Raw genomic sequence first — 6000 nt, 5'->3', positions numbered from 1 at the left:
GCATCTGCTCACACAATAAATTGATGATCATCGCAAAAGGAGAAAACCACACATAAAACATACAAACAAGCAGAAAGGGTAAGCTAAAGTAAAAAGGTTTCCATCATGCAATTGAACATACAATTTAAAAGTCATGAGTACATAAATCAACCAAGCATATAATGACCGACAAGCAAAACACTAAGACTCAAAGATACAATTTATCTGGATACATATAATTAGTCGGATTCACTAGATGTTTGCACTTGTGGTGGCCTCTACTGCTCTGTAGAGCCATTGTCAATGGGTTTCACCCTACCACTCATAAAGTTAGCCTTCAAACATCTAAGGCCATTATCCTACCAAAGACTAGGGCCTCCTACTACTCTCACCACTTGAGTCAGTACGCTTTACGTGAGACTAACTGACTCTTTAGAGTGTCAGGATGCAATCCTTACTTGAATCCTTACTAAATTATATAATGAGGCACCACCACGAAACCCCGTGGAATTACGTCCTAACTAATGAGGCACTACCATGAGCTCCCACTAACAGGGGTCATGGAATTACGTCTTGACCAATAGGCACCCCCATGAGATCTCACCTCGAGATTCATAGAATTATGTCCTAAATCACACCAAAATCATGTCTCACCAACCAAGCATAAATTTATCATGCATACCAATTCCATGTCAACTTTTATAACCAACCATTCATTCATGTTCCATACCAAGATCACACCAAACTCATCAATTCTAACATGTAAGCCATTGAATACATGCAAAATCACTCAATACATGCTTTAATATAGTAATCCAACCAAACATGTGACCATCACTCAAAAATAGAGAAGAAAACAATGCATGAGCATATTCTCGCCCAGTTCTGGCTCAGGCTAAAAGGCCTCGCTCAAGCGAGAGAGTTCTCTCACTTAGGTGAGCTCCTTTCACCTAGGCGAGAGCTCGAAAAGTGAGAATAGTGGCCTAAGCGTTCTCTTGCTTAGGCGAGACCTCCTCGCCTGAGCGAGATGGACTCTCGCTCAAAACAAGAGCTCGTCGCTTAAGCGACAGCTCACGCAAGTTCTAGGGAGCAACTTCTGGTACTCTAGCTTGGGCGAAACTCACACGCCTGGGCGAAAACACCATGTTTCTCCATTGTTCACGCGTGCAATAGTCAGATATTCACCACTAAACAACGTTTTAGCACTTCTCTAGCAATTACAACGTCAAACAACTCATAATATCATGAAGCAAGACCAAAACAAATAGAAAATCGAAGAATAAACAAAACCCTAGCTTTCCTTACCTTATCAAGGCTACTATGAGAGGTTTTTGGCACGAACAGAAAAACATATCCAGCTCCTTGAACAACTTAGTGAGCTAGAAAAATAGTGGAACAGAAAGGAAATGAGGTCATCAAGAGGAACCTTAGTTGGTACCAAGACAACAAAGCTAGAATAGAGGGAATATCAGTTGGGAGGTTAACTTACATGGAATAAATGGAGTCGTTCCAGCTCAACGGAAAGCGGAAGCAAAATCCTAGCAGAGCTCAGTTGCGGGAAAGGAGAGGGAAAAAAGCTGGTTCGTTTATGGAAAATAGAAGAACGAGTGAGTTAGGCTGCTCTAGGGGTTTTGGACACTTCATGGGCTAGCCCTAGGCCCAACTGATTTAAGGCAAGCCCTTAAACATTGAGGCAAAAATAAAGTGGGCCTTATATTCTCCCCAACAACAAAAATTTTTGACCTCGAAAATGAAGACTTACCAGGAGAATAGATGCGAATGTGACTTCCTCATATCCTCATCTAACTCCTAAGTAGAGTCACCTGTTCTTCGATCCCAGATGACCTTGATAAGACTGATTGGTTTTCTCCTACGTTCCTCAGCTCGGCTATCCTCCAAAGCAACAGGTGGTACTTATATCGTGAGATCCTCCCTGATCTGCCTATCCTCGGCTTCCAACACATGAGATGGGTCAAACACATATTTCCTCACCTGCGAGACATGGAATACCGGATGGAAATTTGCCAACTGAGGAGGCAAAACAATCTCATAAGCCACGGGCCAAATCCTCCTCGAGATCTAGTAAGGGCTAAGGAACTTAGGAGAAAGCGTCCTTGAGCGTAGAGCCCTTCCCATACCAGTGGTTCGGGTCACCCTTAAGAACATGTGATCTCTAGCCGCGAATTCCAAATGTCTCCTGCGGTCTGGATAAGCCTTTTGCCTACTCTGATAGGCTTGCATTCTATCTCTCACTAATTTCACCTTCTTTGTTTGTTCCAACAACTCCGGTCCAACAAGCACTACTTCCCCATCTTGATATCAACATAGAGGAGTCCTACACTTCCTGCCATAAAGGGCTTCATATGGGGCCATGTTGATGCTCGCATGAAAACTGTTGTTGTAGGTGAATTCTATCAAGCGCAATACTTCATCCCAAGCACCCAAATGATTCAGCACGAATGTTCTCAACAAGTCCTCAAACGACTGAATTGTTTTCTTAGACTAACCATCGGTCTAAGGATGATAGGCTGAACTCATAGTCAACTTGCTACCCAAAGCACTCTGCAATGTCTGCCAAAAATGGGAAGTGAACCGCGAATCTCTATCAGAAACTATACTCGACGGTACCCCATGCAATCTTACTATTTCCTTAATGTACAGGTGGGTCAACTTAGCCATAGGCATTCTCAACTTCATTGCCAAGAAATGAGCACTCCTAGTCAACTGATCTACCACAATCCAGATCGTATCATGACCCCTAAAGGTTTGGGGTAAATGGGTCCCAAAGTCCATAACTATGCTATCCCATTTCCACATCGGTATGTCCAAAGGCTGTAGAATTCCACCGGGTCTCTGATGCTCTACCTTCGCCTTTTGACAAGTCAAACAAGCGGACACAAACTAAGCCACATCCTTCTTCATACACAGCCACTAGAAGGTTTCTTTAAGATCCTGGTACATCTTAGTCATGTTAGGATGCAAACTAAGACGACTCTTATGCCCTTCCTCAAGGATTAACCTTTTCACCTCAGTATCATCGGGTACACACACCCTACCTTGGAATCTCAGTACACCATGACTACCCATTGCAAAATCCTTCGCTTCATCTGATCCAAGTTGTTCTCTCACTCCTTCTACACTAGCATCTGCCAACTGTCTTTCTTTAACAAAGTTCAAGAAGTCACTAGATATAGTCAGAGCGCTACATCAAATGAACTCATATTCTAATTCAACTTGTAACTTCATGTCTATGAATTTCTCTAGTAGCTCCAACTCCTTGATCATAAGGTGTGCAATATGTACATTCTTCCTACTCAACGCATCTGCCACTACCTCAAGAATTCCATCCACCTCATTTGCCTCATGTTCAACTCCTTCTGATCAAACAAATACTTGAGGCTCTTGTGATCACTGAATACACGAAACTAGGCACCATAGAGGTAGTGCCTCCAGATCTTCAAGGCCAACACTATAGCTGTCAACTCTAGATCATGAGTGGGGTAGGTTCTCTCATGCACCTTAAGTTGCCTCGAAGCATATGTCACCGCTTTCTTCTCTTGCATCAACACACAACCAAGCCCTAGATGAGAGTTATCACAATAAACCTCAAAGGGTTTACCAACATCTGGGATAACCAAAATGAGAACACTCGTCAACCTTCGCTTAAGCTCTTGAAAGCTTCCCTCACATTTATCCGTCCAAGTAAAAGGTTGGTCTTTCCGGGTAAGCTGTGTTAGAGGTGCCACTATCTTTGAGAATCCTTCAATGAATCTCCTATAGTAGCTAGCTAAACCCACGAAGCAGTTGATCTCTGTTGTCGACTTGGGACTTTTCCACTTAACCAATGCCTCAATCTTTGCTAGATCCACCGCAATGCCCTGTGCAGATATCACATGGCCCAAGAATTGTACTTCATTTATCCAGAATTCACACTTGGACAACTTAGCATATAGTTGCTTCTCCCTCAGAACACCAAACACTAATCCCAGGTGTTCGGCATGCTCCTCCTAAGTCTTGGAATAAATGAGTATGCCGTCTATGAAGACTACGACAAACTCCAAGAATGGCCTGAAGATCTTGTTCATGTAGTCCATAAACATAGCTAGAGCATTGGTCACACCAAAAGACATAACCATGTACTCGTAGTGTCTATATTGGGACCTAAAGGTTGTTTTCTGTACATCATCTGCCTTTACCAAAATCTGGTGATATCCTGACTGCAGATCTATCTTTGAGAACACTGACGCCCCATGCAACTGATCCATCAGGTCGTCTATTCTCAAGAGGGGATAGTTATTATGATCGTCATCTTGTTCAACTGTCTATAGTCCACACACAGACGTGAACTCACATCCTTCTTCTTCAGCAAAAACACTGGTGCTCCCCATGGCGAAGTACTAGGTCAAATGAACTATTTCCCCAATAGTTTCTCTATCTAACTCTTGAGTTCTACCAATTCCACCGGAGCCATACGATATAAAGCCATCGACATTGGGGTGGTGTCTGGTACTAGGTCAATCGAGAACTTAGTCTCTATTGGGAGGCAACCCTAGTACTTCCTCCGGGAACACATCCTCAAATTTATGTACTACCTATGATAAATGTTCCTTCCTCCTTCTTCTTCTTCTTCAGATTGTCATGGCATTTGAGTTACATGTAATTGTTTACTATTTTCTATAATTATTTTTTATTTGTTCACTACTATTTGGTACATTGTTTTTATATTTATCCAGCTATAATTTCTCTTTTGAAATTTCACATTGAAATTTTTAGGGTTAAATATGTCTTTAATCTCTTAACTTTTAATGAAAATTGAAATTAGTTCATCTTCGAAACTTTGGTCCAATTTAGTCCCCAAACTTAAAAAATGTGTCGATTTAGTCCTTTTAACTAAATTTTGTTAAGTTAATTTAATGTTTCAAATATATTTTATTATAACATTTGAGTTGTTTACACTGTTTGACACATTTTCGCTTTAACGTTAACTGAGAAACGTGTTTGAAACGTGAAATAAACTTAACAAAATTTGGTTAAAATGACTAAATTCACACATCTCTAAAATTGAGGTTCTAAATTGGGCCAAAATTCTGAAGAGAGACTAATTTCATTTTACAGAAAGTTAAGAGATCAAAAATATTAATCCAAATTTTTATGATATCATATTTTATTTATTCTAATTTTTATTTTTTATAAAAATTATTTAATTTATATCTTGAACAATGAAGGATAGATGTAAGTGCTCGTTATTCAAGGAAAATAAGAATAAGACAATAATTTAATATCCATAGTGTTCCGGTAAAAATCCGAGGGTCTTTATCTAATATAAAAACATAAGGATCTCTTGACTTCAAGTAAAAAGCCAAAGCAGGCCAAAAAAATGGTTCAGTCCCTTGGCCCTGGGAATTAATTTTTTATTTATAGCGAAAACTGATTACAAGTTTTTTCTTTACAAGTTTTTTCTTCTTTTTTGAATAAACGTAGAAAGATATAATCAACAAAATAAAAAATTACATGGTCAAAAATGGATTAGAAATTTAATCTAAGCACCAATATCCTTGAGCCAGCTGTGAGTCAATAATCATTGGTTAGGTTCCAGAAGACTTGAATATAGGCCCAATTCGGCCCAAAAGAGGCTCTTAACTCATTGACATTGAGGTTGGCTATAAGTTGACCTTACCAATTGGCCTATTAACGACCTTCAAGGTCACGTGACTTTACTTTGTGTACGACTTCCCTAGAGATCGGTTTTCGGACATCTCTAGTGAATCGATTGTCATCTCTAGTGATAAAGATAAATTTTCACTTCAAAAATAAAGAAAAACGTAATCAAACAATACTCACTTTATTCAATTGTCATTCTTATTTATCTCTTTTTAAAAATTGTTTATCCTCAACCCTTCATTTTAATTCAAATCTAATTAAATAACACGTTAGTTTGAATAAAGGAAATAAAAAACAAAGATATATTTTTCCATCTTTGAATTTCAAAGACATGATGACTTGTGAAACTAGTAATCAGAT

The sequence above is a fragment of the Vigna unguiculata genome, chromosome 8 (assembly GCF_037176805.1).
Source record: "Vigna unguiculata cultivar grain cowpea cultivar isolate G323 ecotype 2 chromosome 8, ASM3717680v1, whole genome shotgun sequence".
Classification (NCBI taxonomy): Eukaryota; Viridiplantae; Streptophyta; class Magnoliopsida; order Fabales; family Fabaceae; genus Vigna; species Vigna unguiculata.
This window is presented reverse-complemented; position numbering follows the sequence as displayed.